Genomic DNA, 17,905 nt, shown 5'->3' with positions numbered 1-17,905 from the left:
ACTTGTGTTTATAGCAAGATAAAAAGAGAGTTTTTTACAGAAAACATCAACCGCAAATCGTATTCAGTAAGTTAGGGTTAGTATTTGGTTTATTTTAGTAGTGGGACACTGTGTGTCATTATTTTCTCATATGTTCACTGAAGTGTCACACCTTACACGGTAAATGTTTTAATGCTGAAAGAAAGGTAGGTTCACAGAGTGCTACACCAATCACAGTACACTGGGCAGGCCATGTTCCCTTTTCTCTTTTATTGGATATTTTTTATGTGCATTTCAAATGTTATCCCTTTCCTGGATCCCCAAACAGAAGTCCCCTATTGAATCCCCCTTCCATTCTTCTCTAAGGGTTTTCCCTACCCGTCTGCCCACCTTCCTCCCCCCCATATTCCCCTACACTGGAAGGTCCAGCCTTGGCAGGACCAAGGGCTTCTCCTTCCATCGGTGCCCAACAAGGCCATCCTCTGCTACATATGCAGCTGGAGCCCTGGGTCAGTCCATGTACAGTCTTTGGGTAGTGGCTTAATCCCTGAAAGCTCTTGGTTGGCATGTTGTTCTTATCGGGTTGCAAGCCCTTTCAGCTCTTTGAATCTTTTCTCTAATTCCCCAACGGGGATCCTGCTTTCAGCTCAGTGGTTTGCTGCTAGCGTTGGCCTCTGTATTTGACATGCTCTGGCTGTGCCTCTCAGGAGACAGCTACATCTGACTCCTGTCAGCATGTACTTCTTAGCTTTATCAATCTTATCTAGTTTTGGTGGTCATATATATGGGCTGTATACCAATGTGAGGCAGTCTCTGCTCCAAACTTTGCTTCCATACTCCCTCCTATGAATGCTTTTGTTCCCCCATTTAAGAAAGAGTGAAGCATGTGCACTTTGGTTGTTCTTCTTGAGATTCATTTTGTCTGTGGATTGTAGCTTGTATAATTTAAGCTTTTGGGCTAATATCCACTTATCAGTGAGTGAATACCATGTTTGTTTTCCTGTGATTGGGTTACCTCACTCAGGATGATATTTTCTAGTTCAATCCATTTGCCTATGAGTTTCATGATGTCATCGTTTTTGATAGCTGAGTAGTAGTCCATTGTGTAGATGTACCACATTTCCCTTATCTATTCCTCTGTTGAAGGGGATCTGGGTTCTTTCCAGCTTCTGGCTATTATAAATAAGGCTGCTGTGAACATAGTGGAGCACGTGTCCTTCTTGCATGTTGGAGCATCTTTTGGGAATATGCCCAGGAGTGATATAGCTGGGTCCTCAGGCACTGCAATGTCCAATTTTCTGAGGAACCTCCAAACTGATTTTCAGAATGGTTGTACCAGTTTGGAATCCCACCAGCAATGAGGGGTGGTCCTCTTTCTCCACATCCTCACCAGCATCTGTTGCCATCTGAGTTTTTGGTCTTAGCCATTCTGACTGGTGTGAGGTGGAACTCAGGGTTGTTTTGATTTGCATTTCCCTGATGACTAAAGATGTTGAGCATTTCTTTAGGTGCTTCTCAGGAATTCGATATTCCTCAGCTGGGAATTCTTTGTTTAGCTTTGTACCCCATTTTTAATAGGGTTCTTTGGCTCTCTGCAGTCTAACTAGTTGAGTTCTTTATAGATTCTGGATATGAGCCCTGTATCAAATAAAGGATTGGTAAAGAATCTTTTCCTAATCTGTTGGTTGCTGTTTTGTCCTAATGACAGTGTCCTTTACCTTACAGAAGCTTTGCAGTTTTATGAGATCCCGTTTGTTGATTCTTGATCGTAGAGCATAAGTCATTGGTGTTTTGTTCAGGAAATTTTCCGCAGCGCCTATGTGATTGAGACTCTTCTTCATGGATTCTTCTAAATAGTAAGCAGAACTTACACTATGACTTCTGCAGTTGATGGTTTCTATACAAAACATTGTGTTTTTTGCTCTATAGAAATGGCCTCAGTCTGAGATATGTAAAGTTACCTGAAGAGGGGAATCAGATGAGGAATGCTGTCCCGGGTACCGGCACAGAGAGGACCACACAGGCTTGCTCAGTTCATTGTATTTTCTCTAGCATCTATGTTACATTAATTTGAGCAATAACAAATTATACTGCACTCTCTGAAATGTAGTAGTGAAGATATGGTAAAATAATGATGTAGGGTGTAACCCTAACATCGCTCATCAAACCCTGTTGTTCTCTGGGAGGAAGTTTGTGGAGTTTGCCAAGGAGCCAAGGTGGGTGCCTGGGAGGAGAGATAAACCTCTATGAGTGTCCTGGTGGGGAGTGGGAGCTCCAGTTGATGTCTCCCTAAACTCCCCTGGGTTGGTCTTCTTCTGCTGGTTCACACCCCTCACCCCCTCACTAGTAAAGCTGCTCTGGCCCTCCCCTCCCCCTCCATCTCTCATGCTGCATGGGCTGAGCTCCCAGTGTTGGCCTCCTTTTCATCCTGCTGATGCTGGCTGCAGTCCTGTGTCCTGTTCCCCATTGGTACACTCTCTCCTGCCTGCTGCAGGAGACGAAACATTTGTTAAAGGCTCAGAAAATTTCTCTTCTTTTTAGTATTGTTTTCATTGGTGTGTGTGTGTGTGTGTGTGTGTGTGTGTGTGTGTGTGTGTGTGTGTGTGTGTGTGCATGCACACAGGTGCACTCGTGTGCAGGAGAGAGGACAACCTTGAGTGTCAAGTTAGGGATGCCATCTACATGGTCTCCTGCTGGCTTAGAATTTACTTGCCACATAGTCTAGACTGCTGCCCAGAAAGTCCTCGGGAACTCACTGCCTCTCTTGGTTTTGTCTTTTTGTTTTTGATTTTGTTTTTTGTTGTTTTCAACATGAGTTCTGCGAATCCACCTCCGGTCCTAATGCTAGCAGAGCACATTCTTTATTGGTTGACCCATCTCCTCAGTCCTATAGATTATGTATGTATGTATGTATGTATGTATGTATGTATGTATGTATGTATGTATTTATTTATTGTTGAGGCAGGGTCTCAATGGGTAGCCCTAGCTTTCTTGGAATCTGCAGTGTAGACTGGGCTATCCTCAGACCCACAGAGATCCACCTGCTTTTGTCTCCTGAGTGCCAGGATTAAAGTTGTGTAACACCTGGCCTGTCCACTTACAAGCCTTTTTTCTTTTTTTATCATATCCAGATTATTTTCAAATTCTGTCTGCACATATAAGTTCTAGCCTTTTATCCTTTGCTTAACTCTGTGTCATAACTCACAGAGCCAGCAGTGAGCCTGCAATGCAGCAGATGTGTGAGCCTCCTTTCTCTGAGGTGACTTGTGGGCCAGCCGGATGCTGCAGGGTTCATTAGCTTGGACAGGGATTGCATGACTACGGTGAGTGGTTACACACACTTTGCACTAACATTTCTTTCATGATCCTATGGATGAAAATGTTTGGAGACATATAGAAGTTCTATGATTGGAACCAAATCATCTGTCTGTAAAGCCTCAAAAATGTTTTGTACACTCTCCCTCCAGATTAGACACTTAGAGGCCTCCTATGGACAGGGCTACTTTGTTGGGAGGGTTAAAAGGACGACAGTTTATGTTATGGAACTGGTTACATAGTTTAACTGAACTTGACTTAACTTTGTACATGGTATCTGTGTATAATTTCACATTTTTTCTAGATTTCCCAGTTCTGGTGAGTCATGATTTTTTAGTTTCCTCATTTTCTGTTGGTATTTTTCCCCTTTCATTACAGATTGTGTTACTTTGGATACAATCGTTGTGACTTTGAATTAGTTTGTCTAAAGGTTTCTCTATCTTACTGAGGTTTTCAAAGAACCGGTTCTTGGTTTTCTTGATTCTTTGTATCTTTCTCTGTGTTTCTATTTCTTTTTCTTAATCTTTAGTACTGCATAACATTTTCTTTTAAAATACAGTCTCTTCTGAGGCAGACAGACCATAACTACAGAGCATCATCAGACAGGAGATAAACAGGATGTACAAGATACAGCAAAATGAGGTAGAAATGTGTCACAACTGAGAGAGGATCCCAAACCAATGTTAGCAGAGGGGATGGAGGGCCACTGTGCCCTCCCCTGTGCTCTGTCCCTGGATTCTTTGCTATGACCCCAACATTGCTAGGGCTCAACCTGCCCTGCCATTCTGCCCTGCCATCCTGCCCCATGCTTGTGGGGTAGGTGCTGCCGCTGGGGACTATCTTCTTGTGAAAAGCTTCCAAACCTGGAAACAGAAAGAGCCCAGCAAAGCAAGTGTGGGGACCTTAGGTACTGGTCCATTATCTCTTACCTAGCCCCTTGTGATGCTGCTGCTTGAAAGGACAGCTGGGTTCCCAACCTCACTTCCCTGCCCTGGTATCCCCACCCCCACCCCGAGATCTTAGAGATTCCCCTACTCTGTGCCCCATGGAGGGTCATCTGCAGCATCACTCGAGGCTACTTTGAGGTATCCAGTCCTGCACTTGGTTGGCTGGCTCCAGAGAGTGGCTTGCAGAGAACAAACATGAAGGGGACACAGCAACTCCCCTGTTCACCCTCCTCTGCTCACATCTGCCCTCAGCACTCTGCCCCTGCCATGTCTCTCATGGCAGCCTCAGCATCCAGAAAATGAAGGGACCTAGGAGCTGGAGGGGCAAAGCAGGGAGGTTAAGGTGGGACAAAGATGGGGGGAGGGGTCCTTTCTTGCACCAAAGATTGTGAAATGGCCTGAGGGGTCAAGGAGGTGAAGCCTTGTCAAGAGAAGGAGCAGGAGGGATGTGGTTTGCAGAGAAGGGCTCTGGACCAGAATCATAGGAAAACACTCAGTTCCCTCCAGGCCCTCCAGGTCTAGCCAGACCCAGCACTCAACAGGGACAAGTAGACAGCCCCACACAGACACACAGAAACCTTTCCAGGGCACTGCTCTGCCTTGTCACAGGTGGCCTGGGTCCTAGTAATCAATAGGTTGCCCAGCCAGACTTGTGGCCAGACCACATTCATGCCTGAGGAAATCCTCTTAGCTTTTTATTGAGCATCTCTGACAGAACCTACTTTCAGTCACATAGCCTGAGAACCTTCTGCCTGGGTCACCTCTAAGGCAGGAAATGGACAAGAGTACCCCAACTCTCTGGAAGGTTTGCAGACCACTGGAAGCTGAGGACTGGGGCCCAAGGTGGAGAATGGCAAGAAAGCAGCAAGCCCCTTCCTCTGGGGCCTCTGACCCATCCTCACCTCTTGCTTGCAAGCTAGTCCTGGGGAGGAAGCTCTTAGATACATTGTTTCTATCCCTGGAACAGCAGTATCGGGCTCATGTCTGGTCTTCCTCATTAGCCCAAACCTCTCTGGTCTGGGAGAATCTACTCCCCAGGGACGGGGCTTGGGGTAATAGGAGAGCAGCCAAACTCAAACACTCTTTCTGAGGTCAGTTTCTTCCTGAATTGTCAAAATAAAACAAAACACATCAAATACAAAATAAATATTACAAAAATTAGAGACCTAAATTATTAAGCAACCTGCATTTCTGGGACTTCCCCTCAAAAAAAATGAACAAACCAAAGAGCAAAACAAAAGCCTTCTTTGGGTAGTTTTTATCCTTGTCCCACCCCTAAGACCCCAAGATTTCAGGTGGGCAGGGTACAGAGGAGGCCTGGGGCTACCTGGTCCACCTTTCTCAGCCTCCAGGCCAAAAGAACTTCTGCCAAGAGTCTCTGCAGTGTTAGTCAGAACAATGAGGGAGGGTGGGTTAAAGCACAGCGTCAGGGAGACACAGGGTGAGGCAGAGACAGAAGCAGAGGGTGATAGATGGGGGTGGGAAGGAGGAGCTGAAAAGGAAGGGGTAAGTGACAACACCCTGAGGAGGAAACTAGGCCAGTACTGAGAAAGTAGAATGGGAAAGGAGGGTGTGGTCCAGAGGACAAGAGACAGAGGCTAAGGAGAGAGAGCAGGAGTTCCTTAGGCCCCGATGCCAACTCATGTCAGGTGTGTCTGGTCTGCTGAGCAGAGATGGCGAACCTCCCGTCCACAATAATAGGAAAAACTTGAGTCCACCGGCGCTTACGGCATCAATCTGCAGGCATTTTCCTTCCCATAAAAAACAAATCCACAGGGAGAGCCTTTCTTCTCCAGCCCCACATTCATCACTCCTTTGGCCAAAGACATCTCCACCTCAGTCCCCCCACGCCCCAGGCAGAGTTGACTTCCTCTGCCACCCTCAGTGTCAGGACCCATACAGTTTGTCCCACTCAAATAATGAATACAGCTCCTTGGGAGGAGCCCGAGGGCCCACCTTGGCTAGAGCAGCCTCCATGTCTTTGTAGGAGAGGGACCTGTGCACTCTGGAGAGGCTGGCCTGGGCTGCTGCCTGCTGACACAACTGCCCCAGCTCACCCCAAAGAAGCCCTGGGTGCCCTGCACTAAGAGGCCAGCTCCAGCTCCCTCAGAGCACAGCAAAGGCTGCCTGCAGGAGGTGCACACCCTTGACAGGGCAGGAGGCCACCAGGCCTTTTCCCATGGGCTCAGCAGCGTGGCACCAAGCTGGGTGGCAAGGCAGTGCCCCAGCAGCTCCTTGAATCAGCCGCGGGACCTGAAGAACAGCACCGTCCGCGGAGGGAGCCCTGACCTGCCATGTCTAACCAATACACCAGGTGCCCACAGTCCACCATCCTGCCACTCACCAGCTCCAGCGCCCCGGGTCCACTCCTTTGGCGGGCTCCCCTGACTGCTCCTGGGAGCCTCTGTGCATGGCAGGAACATGCTCTGCAAACTTGTCACAGGGCTCCAGCTGCGGGTTGTAGGTGGGGGAGCCAGGGACCTTGAGAGCACCTCTGCTGCCATCCTCTGTCATCCCGGGTGGCTTCGCTTTCTCCCAACACTGGACATCTTCTGAGGCGGGCTAGTACCCGTACTTGCAGTAGCGGGCCTCCCCACCCTCGTCCACCCGCTTGTGCTTCAGCAACACTCCATGGGCTGGAAGCCATAGGGCGTGGACTGGGGTGGCATGGGCACAGGCAGGGGCCTGGGCCTTGCCCAGAGGGTAAGTAGGGCGTGAGCAGCAAGGCGGGTGGTGGGAGCGCCTCTTAGCCAGGCTAAGCAGCATAGCCGGCCACCAGGTAGTTAGTTGTAGAGTGGCGCTGAGGGCCCATAGCTGGTTGGTGCCACTGGAGGTAGGAGTGCAGCCCAGAGCCCTGTGCTTGTCTGAGCACCTTACCAGGACGCCAGGTTCCTGCTTCCGTGGCCTGCGGGTATGATTATGATAACCTGCCCAAAACATCCATTGTCATAGCATTTTATAATGAAGCCTGGTCCACACTCCTTCGGACAGTTTACAGTGTTCTAGAGACTTCCCCTGACATCCTGCTGGAGGAGGTCATTCTGGTAGATGACTACAGCGACAGAGATCACCTGAAGGAGCCCCTGGCCAAGAGCTGTCACAGCTGCCCAAGGTGCGCCTGATCCGTGCTAGCAAGAGAGGGCCTAGTGCAAGCCGGCTACTGGGAGCCTCTGCGGCCAGGGGCGAAGTGCTGACATTTCTGGACTGTCACTGTGACTGTCATGAGGGGTGGCTGGAGTCTGCTGCAGAGGATCCACGAGAAGGAGTCGGCCGTGGTGTGCCCCGTTATCGATGTCATTGACTGGAACACCTCTGAGTACCTGGGCAACTCCGGAGAGCCCCAGAGTCCCAAAGCATAGCAGTGGAGGAAGGGAAGGATCCTTATCCCGGGTCTCTGGAAAGATACCGTTCCAGAGAATCAAGAGTTCATCCTACAGGAGGACGGACGGCACGTTAGTCTACAAGCAGAGCGGGAAATGTGTGGAGGCCACAGAGGAGGAGTTCAACTCTGCCTTTGCTCCGAACTTGCGAGACTGTAGCAACTCAGACAGCTAGAGGTGGTCCTTCAAGGAGCACATGTCATAGTGCACGGCCTTGTCAGGGAAGGAGCCCACCGCAGCTGTGGGCTGTGTGCCCAGTGAGAGGGACAAAGTACGTGGTTGTCATCTGTGAATGTGTTGGACTCCACAACAATGTGAATTATATTTGTACAGATTTGGAAAACTTTAAAAATGTCTTCCAGTATCCCGTTTTCTAAGGGCCGTCCTAAGATGCTGCCTTTGGTATTTGGGAAGCTTAATGCACGATGTGCATTTTACCCACGGTGCCTTTTATTCTCATTAGCAGAAAGGGGAAATATTTTACTTTGTTACTTACGAAGCTTCCCGGGTGTTCAGTATACTTGACACAAACTGGTAATACCTCAAATGTCGACTGGTAATACCTCAATGTCATCAAGTTAGAGTTCTCTCAGGGGGATGAGATGGACACTAGAAATACTGTCTTAATTTCGTTTGGTGTGAGTGGGTGGGACAGTCTAGATTTATACAAGAAAGAATGCTTTTTTCTTATGTGCTGATGCCACAGTCAAACCTCCATCACAACGCTCATACTGACCCAAACAGGCTCACCATCTCTGAAAGCTCAAAGAAAGAATATGGTTTGCCAAGGTCCTACAAACTTGCGAGTGTACATTTCCAGCAATGTCTATGGGAGGATGTCTAGTGACTTAGGAGGACTTAACTACTGTGACTGGAAAAAGCATTCATATCACTTCTAGTTTTTAATCAAAGGACAGTTCCAGGGAGAAATGTAATGTTCTACATGAAACTCAACTTTAAAGTTTTTCCCTAAATACTATTTGATTGTTTAATAATATTATCTATAATAGTATTTGGTTATAGATATAATTATTAAAATAGTGTCTGATTATTGAGAGTTTGTCATGAAGCAGCTACTGTGGCCATGCTGGATAATTCTGATGTCCCAGTGGCTCTAGATCAGCTACAGTGACCTGAGGGTGTGGGTCCCTGGCTAGAGTGCCTGCCTACCACGTATGGAGCCCTGAGTTAAGTTCCCAGAACCCCATTTACAGAAATCAGCTTGTCGGCACACCCCTAATCCCTGCACTTGGGAAGTGGAGGCAGGAGAATCAGAAGGTTAGGGTTATCACTGGCCACACAGAGAGTTTGAGGTGAGGCTGCGCTACATGAGACCCTGTCTCAGGACAACATCAGTCAGAAGGTAGACTGCGGACCTTATTTTTGTCCCGGTCAATTGCAAAAACACAAGTGTGATTGATTAAAAGCGTCACTGCATTTCTCCAAAAAAAATATCTTGGCATAATTCGAAGCGAGCAAGTGAAAAGCCATATGGCAAGAAATAGAAGTCTCTTAGGAATGAAGTGAAAGAGGACCTCAGAGGATGGGAGGTTTCCTGTGTTCATGGATCATCGTGAAGGAGCATGGTTAAAAAAAGGTCATCTAAACAAAAGCAGTCTCCAGATTAAAAAATCTCCATCAAGGGGTTGGGGATTTAGCTCAGTGGTAGAGCGCTTGCCTAGGAAGCGCAAGGCCCTGGGTTCGGTCCCCGGCTCCAAAAAAAAAAAAGAACCAAAAAAAAAAAAAGTAAAAAAAAAATCTCCATCAAAATGCAACTCAATTCTTCACAAAAAAAAAAAAAAAAAGAAAAAGAAAAAGAAAGAAAGAATGGCCCAAACAATTCTCAACAATATAAGAACTTCGGCGTGAATCGCCATTTCGGCATGAAGATGTACTGCAGAGAAACAGTGAGAAAAAGCTTAGTGGTGATGGTAACACAGACAGGTGGAGGAGTGAACTAGAATTGAAGACCCTTAAATAAACCCACACACCTATGATCACTTGATCTTTGACAATGATTCCAAAACAACTGAATGGAAAACAGAAAGCATTTTAAGAATGACGCTACCTTCAGTGGTGGTCTGCTTGTAGCAGAGTGCAAATTGATCCATTTCTATTTCTTTCTACAAATTTCAAGTCCAAGTGGATCAAGGACATTAACATAAACTCAGATCTGCAGAAGCTAATAGAAGAGAGAGTGTTGGACAGTGCCTAGAACACATTTGCACATTGATAATATATTTATGTTTTCAACAGAGATTTTGACATATGTCTCCATAAGGACCAGATATACATTGTCTGTTACATAGATTAACTGAAGATTGAACTCCATAATTTTTGTGACTCACTTTTATTGAAATTTCACATAGATGAACCCAATCGATATTTTATCTTCTGTCCTTGCACCCATAATAAATCTTTAGTTACCTCGATAAAAAATTTTGAAAAAATAATTTGTATTTTTACTCCATTAGGCTTCAATTCACTGCCTCAAATGACTCTCAATATCAGCTGTCCCTCTCTATGTTCCCTCCACTGCCGCCCTCTCCCTGTCTCTTCACATTCAACATTCCTGTCCTGACACTGTCCCTCAGCATCCATGAGTGAACTTGTACTTCCCTAAATGGGGACAGTCTGGCCCACGTCCCTAGACCCTCACACTAAACTGATCACACAGTCACACAGATTGAAGAGTTAACCTTCAGATTAAAGTGAATACGAATCCCATTTGTCCTCATTGATCTGGATCACCTCATCCAGGATGATTTTACAAGACCCATTCATTGTCCTGAAAATTACATGCTTTCCTTTTTCCTTTTGTAGTTATTGATCAGCAATCCTGTCTGGAAATGCACCATGCTTTCTTTATGCACTCATCTCGTAAGGGACCACTTGAATATTTCCAAATTCTGAATATTATAAGAGAGCTTCACTGAACATGGTGGAGAAAGGGTGTCTATACTAGGATGAGACAACATTAGGATATAGGCCTTGGTGTTGTGTCTTGAGGTTTACCCATTACCACCTTCCTGAAGACACAGCATTCTGATTTCCAAAGTTGCTACAGAAATTTGCATTGCAAATCTACAGGAGACTCTCAATGTTCCCCTTGCTCCATAACCCAGGAGGAGTGAATTCTCTTATGTGTTACTAAACTAAGTTATGAAAGGTATGAAAAAATATCTCAGAATAATTTTCATTGGCATTTCTGTAGTGTCCAAGGATGATAAATATTTAATATGAGTTTCTAAGTCATTTAAGTTTCTTCATCTGTGAGTATTATGCTTATATATATATAGCCCATTTGAATTATGTTTTTTAAATATAGTGTTTTAGTTTTTAAAATATGTTTTATATAAGCCCATTAGTGAATGTGCACAAGGAAATAATGTTTACCATTTCTGCAAATGGTCATTTAAAAAATTATTAATGACAAATTAGATAATGCTCTCTCAATGAACTCACAGAATTGGCAGACAAGTTGTAAATAATAGAATTCATTGCAAAAGTCCAGGACAGGGACTGGAGACATGGCCCATCAGTTTGAGAATTTGAATCTCAGAGGACCTAAGGGGCAATTAACAATTCTCTGTCACATCACATCCCAGTGAAATCCACTGCCCTCTGCTGGCCGTTGGCAGAATTGCATGAAAACGAATATGGGGAGGTGGGAGGGAGAGGACAGGCAGGTGGGGTAGTACCCACATGGAGGTGGGCGTTCTGGGGAGAGAATAGGGGTTTTCTGGGATGAAACTGGAAAGTGGCATAATGTTTGAAATATAGATAAAAATATCACTACAAATTACAAAAAGGAAATATTTCAAAACCGTGTACGACCTCCGCCCAAAAGAAGCTATGATATATATCAAAATGACTCAGCAAAACATCATTATCAATAACAACAAACAAACCAACAACAAAAATAGTAAAAATGTTCATTCCCTTAAAATTGGTGGAATTCATTAAATGTGCAGTCATAGCTGATGCTGTATTTCAAGGAATCCACAGGCATCAAACTCTGTGTGTCCTGAACATTTTATATTCCCATAATCAATGTTTGTATGTCCTCTAATGTATTAGAGAAATACTTCTGTGTTTGTCATTATAAAGGAAGCTAAATTTGTGACCACAGGGATGAAGCGAGGACATTTTTCATCATGAAGGGGGTTCCACAGAGCATGACACACTGTCTACATCAAGAGCACAGTTTCCTGTGCAGCTCTGGCTGCTGTGAACTGATGGTGAAGCCTACGCTGCATGAGACTTGCAGAAAACCACTGTTGCCTTACACTTGTGCTGTTACAGGAGGAAGAACCACACACGACTCAGGACGGCCTTGTGAGTGAAGGGTTAAAGGTCACATTTTTATTTATAGGCAAACATTAATTTATTCAAGAACATTTTAAATTGGGGAGTCAATGAGTTCAATGTATATAGCCTTAGGAATATGGCATATTAATTAAAAAAACTAAAGTTAACAAATGAAAAACAAAACTTCAAACTTAAACAAATAAAAACAAATGCATAAAACAACCAAACTTCAAACTAAAAACCAAATATAACAAGTAAATTAGTCAGCATTCAATTCATGCTGATTTTTCAACATATAACTCCAGCCTGTTGCTGGCCTTGCAAACACAGCAGAAAGGCAGGAAAGATGGTAAAATCTCCTCAAGAGGAATGTAGACCTGCCTATTTTGGGGTGGTTGGTTGTTGATGGACAAGTCGTCAAAAGGTTAAACGTGAGGCATGTTCCATGCCACATCTCAAGGTCTTTCAAATTCAGCCCAAGATTGGAACGGTGACAAGGACTGAGATGCGGGAGGAGTTGTCAATCTTTGCACCCTCAGTGCTCCTGGTGGACAGGTCTGTCTCTGAGAGCTGTAGTCCTGGTCTGGGCCATGGGCAAGCGTCTGCTGGAGTGTTCAGACCTAGGGGTAAAAAAAACCTGGTGAGGACCTGCCATGTCACTTCTCCCATACACAGCGCACAATTCAGCAGGATAATCCAGGATGATCTTTCATCTGAGGTCATTTTCTCATGCCCAAGACAGAAGGGTAAGAGATCCCACAGGCCTGCATATTTTCCCAGCTTTTAAAACTGCTAAAAATTGAACAGTGAACAGCAGATAATTCCAACCGTCTATATATATATATTATATTTTAAAATGATTTAGCAATATCTCAATGTCAGATGAGGAGACATGTGAACAACCTACAAAACAATAGGAAGGCCTTGGAGGCCTGGCCATCACTGAAATGAAGACTATTATTATTCCTCCAGTGCAGGAATATGCCTGGGGTCCACTTACAACCTCAATATCTGCAAAGACCCACAGAAACAATATCTCAAGAAGTACATGCACACTGAAGTGATATTATATTTGGCAAGAATATCTGCATGGAAATCTTGCCAAGGGTAGGCATTGAACTCTAAAGGAGATACTCATGCAGAAAATAAACTATACCATCCCTTTGTTTATGTGTATCGAAAAACTCTTTGTGGGGAGACTTAAAGGCACGGGGCTCAGATAATACAAGAGAGCTCAGACTGGAGGGATCAGTACACAAGAGCCAGAATCTCTATGGATCACACACACTTCATGGACAGAATTTCTTTTAAAATGGACAAGAATAATATTCTGAGCTGCTCCTGGCTGACAGATGGTGAGAACTATGGAGAAAGTCACACACCCAATAAGACAGTTCATAAGTACAGGGAATCTACTTGGGTCCTCTCATCCTGTGCTTTCAAATCATCTCAGTGACACCGAAATGATGTCGCATCTTCCCAGCCAAGGCCTTTTGCTCAGTGACCAGTTTGTTCTGATTCAGGGCATCCTGCAGACTTTCCTCCATTCTCTCCTCATCCTGGTCATTAGAAGATTATATTGTCCATGGAGACAGGCATGTATACAGAGACAGACAGACAGACATTCAGACATACACACCTTTGAACTCACCCAAATATATTTGTTCACACAGACAAGCAGAGTATTTTGCAGAATGTGGTTAGTTTCCCAGTTAATGATAATAGAAGAGATCACCCAGTCTACTATTGTGGCATAAGAAAAAAAACCTGGAATGGGGTAAGTACACAGTGAGCTTAGGCTAAAGACAGCTCAGCCAATAAAGTGTATTCCCCTGAAAATCAGAAATTAGAAATGTGACATCTAGGCCTGTTAGCCAAGCCTGCTTAGCACGTTCACAAGGCCGTGCACAGGAGGCTGATTTCAGGCAACAGAGCACTGGGTGGGGGCAGGTGAGCCTCTTCAGTCCTCTGCTCACTGTTTCCCAGTGCATGCAAAGTGAGCTGCATTTTTCAATATGAGGTCCATTTAGGATACAGTACCTGACAGGGCAGCCAAACTACCAGCACAAACAGCTAGGAAATCTCCACAACCACAATCCAAGGTAAAACTTGTAATGGGATGCTATCAGATATAATTCAAGTGAGATAAGACTGACTGATTCAAAGTCAAATGCTGGCAGGTATAATCAAACTCAGACACAGTCCATTGAAGGGCTGGACAACATTGTACCTTTTCACTTGCTGACTGGTGGACTTCTGGATAATTTTGCTTCATGGCTGCTCTGAGGTGAACCACTACCACACTAATGTGCCACAGTTTCTCTGCTGACACCTACTTCTTGTTCTGGAATCGCTGTGTCAAAGGTTGAACTTGCACAAAAGTTGTGCATGACTTCTCACAGGGTGACCCATTTGACACCTCCAGCAATGTCTGAGGGTCATCAGTTTCTAAACCCTCCTTATAGGTGATTTTCACTCAGATCAAATGATTTTGAATAACAATAGTTAAGAGTGCCACAGTCCCAACACAGGGTGAGTGCTGTGGACTATTTTGAGCCTAAGTTTCTGTCTGAGGCAAAGATGTGATTCCACCTCAGCATAACTCCTGGACATCTTCTGCTTGCAGATTCAACTCTAAGCAAATTAATCTTTAAATTAACAAATTCCAGACCAAACTCCAAGCCAAGGTATATTCAACCAAGTTTAGGCAATTCTGGAGAGAAAGTGGTGGCAGGTAACGATTAACATAACCAGGATGTTGAGAAGACACAACAAGCACGTGACCTTCCAGTGTTACTGCACAGCGAGAGCAAAGGAGGCAGAAGAGCCCTGAGTCAGCAGTTTCCACACTCAGGTACATGGATTTCACACAGCAGCCTCTCCTCACATCCCTGTACCCCATTCCTGAGATTTCTCCAAGTAATGTCAATGTTGATGAATAGTTTTCACACTGTAATAATTTCAATAGTAATCAATACAACATTAAGAACAGTTTAAAAATAATTGGAAACATTGTGTTTCCTCTTCTTCTCTCTCTCTCTCTTTATATATATGTATATATATATATACTTTTACATGCTTCTATATGTGTACATATAGACTAATAAAATATATATAAATATATGTGTCTGTGTTCATAAACTTGATGAGTTCACACACACACACATATGCATGAACACACAAATACACACTTCTATATGTAAGCACCCATACCACAAACACTTAAACAAGCGACTCCCAATGTAAAATATACACCATAGCCATAAACATGTTCACACATCTGTGCCCAAGGACACAAACACACACACACAGACACACACACAGAGAGTCAGAGAAAAATGGAGAGGGGGAGGGAGGGAACAAGGGAGGGATGGAGGGAGAGAGAGAGAGAGAGAGAGAGAGAGAGAGAGAGAGAGAGAAATCACAAGTGAGAAGCAGAAAAGAATGAGGAGGCCATCCTTCTGGAAGCACAGTTGTTGAATACAGATTAGGCAAAGGAAATGTGTCAAGTGAGAGCGTAGACACTGCTCTCCATCCCTTATAGAGTAAACCTGTGTAGGGAATGCACTTCTTGGGCACACGAGGTTGAGAGAGTTGGAGAAAAATTTCCCTCTAACCCTCACATATCTCACACAAACCCTCACCCTGAGAGAAGCCTTTCTTACATCCCTGTTCATCCAGTCAGCTCCAGGACAGAAGCCCCAGGAAAGAACACTAAAACACTGACATAGAACAGGACTGACACACTGCTTCTCAAGCTCTGTCACTGTAAACCACGATTTGGACAGGCAGAAGGGACCATTTTCAATGTACAGGGAAAAGGAGAGAAAGTCCACAAGCCCCATCATAACTGACAGTGAGAGCCATTCTTTTGGCAAGTGAACTGAACTCTAATCAATTCTGGGCACTACAAAGACGGCTACCACATGGCATCCCTCTAGCATAATGGCATGTAAGTGTGCAATGTGTGATCAACAGATCCCCCTTAAGGAAATGCATTTTCTAGTTGAGCAGGAGGATTTCGTTGTCAATCCTCCAGTTTCTTCCGTGAAGCCAACATCACAGAAAGTTTTGTAAATGGTCAAAGAAATGAACAACTGGATGAGTCCTAGGAGAGTGTCTGGATAAGTTGGAGAAAGGTTAAATTGGTTTGACTTGGTTTCTGCTTAGATATCAGGAAAACCTGCCCTTGATGCTTCATTCATCCTACCTTAGGCTGCTTATTATGCGGATTTTCATACTGGCTTCCCCACAGAACCTTGTTGTTTCCTTAATGGACTCTTCCAATGCAATCTGATCCCATAGAAGCTCCCTGTTCTCATTCCTTGCTCTCTGGGCATTGTTCTTCAGCTCAAAAAACTCAGTTAGGAGGGGATAGAAGCTGTGGCTGAGACACAAAGAAAAAATGGTAAATCCCAGCCAGTCTCCAACTTCATCCCACTTCTCCAAGTCCATTCCCCCTTCTAGGGTCCTGATCAGAAGAGAGTCCTAGATTATAGTCCAAGTCCACAGTAGCCATGGAGCATAACCTAGAGACAGGTCAAATGGAGAAAAGAGCAACATTCCAGAACACTCAGGGCATTTCTCAAAAACCTGACACCATTGATTCAAGTTTTTCCCAGAAGAGGCCTTAATCTTTATGTGTGTTTATATGTCCATTTTATTAGAATTTCCCTTGGAGGCCAATCTTTCTGTGTCCTGTGTGTCCTAGAGCCTTCCTTAGAGACAGGCTTCCTGGTATGCTTCAAACACTATAAAGCCTGATCCTCACTTTACTTCAAAGATAAGAATGGGCTGATACATGCTGTGCCTAGTGCTGGGTCACAACCTTGTAAGTTACTCACCAGTACCAGTCATTTTCCAGTGTAAGGTGTTTACATTTGACCAAAGCATAATTGATCTGCTCACTCATTTTCTGCATGTCGGTCATCACTTCCTGGTGCTGCTTCATGAGCATCTCAGACTCAAAGTTGTTCCTGTGGTAGGGCATGTTCCAAGGATCAAATAACATTATGAATGAAGGATTCAAGAATTACATGAATTCAGACTGAATCCTGAACTAGCCCAGCCTTGGATATGCCACGCCCTTGCTCCTTGGTACTGGGTCCATTTGGTATTTATTCAATTTATTATTATGGACACAGGGACAGCAGTGCCAGGAAACAAAAGGAGGAAGCTGATTTGCTTGAGCTCCCTGACAGGGTTTGAAGGAATAGACTAGCTTGCCAAGAACATTCGAGGACCCTGTGCCACGATCCAGATTCCAGCTTTAACCCATGAAGACTATTCTCCTGTTCTTAGGTAACAATTCTCAATCATACAATCTATTGCTACATGAAAACCCAAAGGAACATGAACAGTATTCACAGGGAAAAGAATTTATAGCACACACCAGGAGATTCCCATGTGCGTCCACATGAGCAGATGTGAACTGTTCTACTGCTCAAAGTGAGGCTGTCAGCCTCATCATTATCATGCCATGGAAATTGACACAGAATAATTCTCAGGCCAAATCAGAACATAGAATACCCATATCTTAAGGGATACACACAAACACACTCACACATGCATACACACACACAAACTCACACAAAACTCTCTCTCTCTCTCTCTCTCTCTCTCTCTCTCTCTCTCTCTTTCATACAATTAGAATGCCAAATGAATATAAGGATGTGACATTATCTCAAAATACAATGAATAAAATCAGAGAAAACCAATGATACCCTGTTGTCAGTCCAGTCACACACTGTGAGGCAGCAAGAAGGATTAGGCCCCTCCAGCCCTTCACAGGATCTATTGAACCCAAAGCACCTCCGCGTCAATTACAACAATGACCGGTCATAATCAGAGCACCTAGAAATTCCCATAAACCAACACCTGTCCAGGCTACTTAAACCACACACTGAGAGCTCACACACTACTACCCTTATTCCCAGACTGTGATTCAGGCCACAGGCTATGATTTACGTTTGT

The sequence above is a fragment of the Rattus norvegicus genome, chromosome 15, assembly GCF_021556685.1.
Source record: "Rattus norvegicus strain SHRSP/BbbUtx chromosome 15, alternate assembly SHRSP_T2T, whole genome shotgun sequence".
NCBI lineage: Eukaryota > Metazoa > Chordata > Mammalia > Rodentia > Muridae > Rattus > Rattus norvegicus.
The sequence above is the reverse complement of the archived record's forward strand: the minus strand, read 5'-3'. Positions refer to the sequence as shown.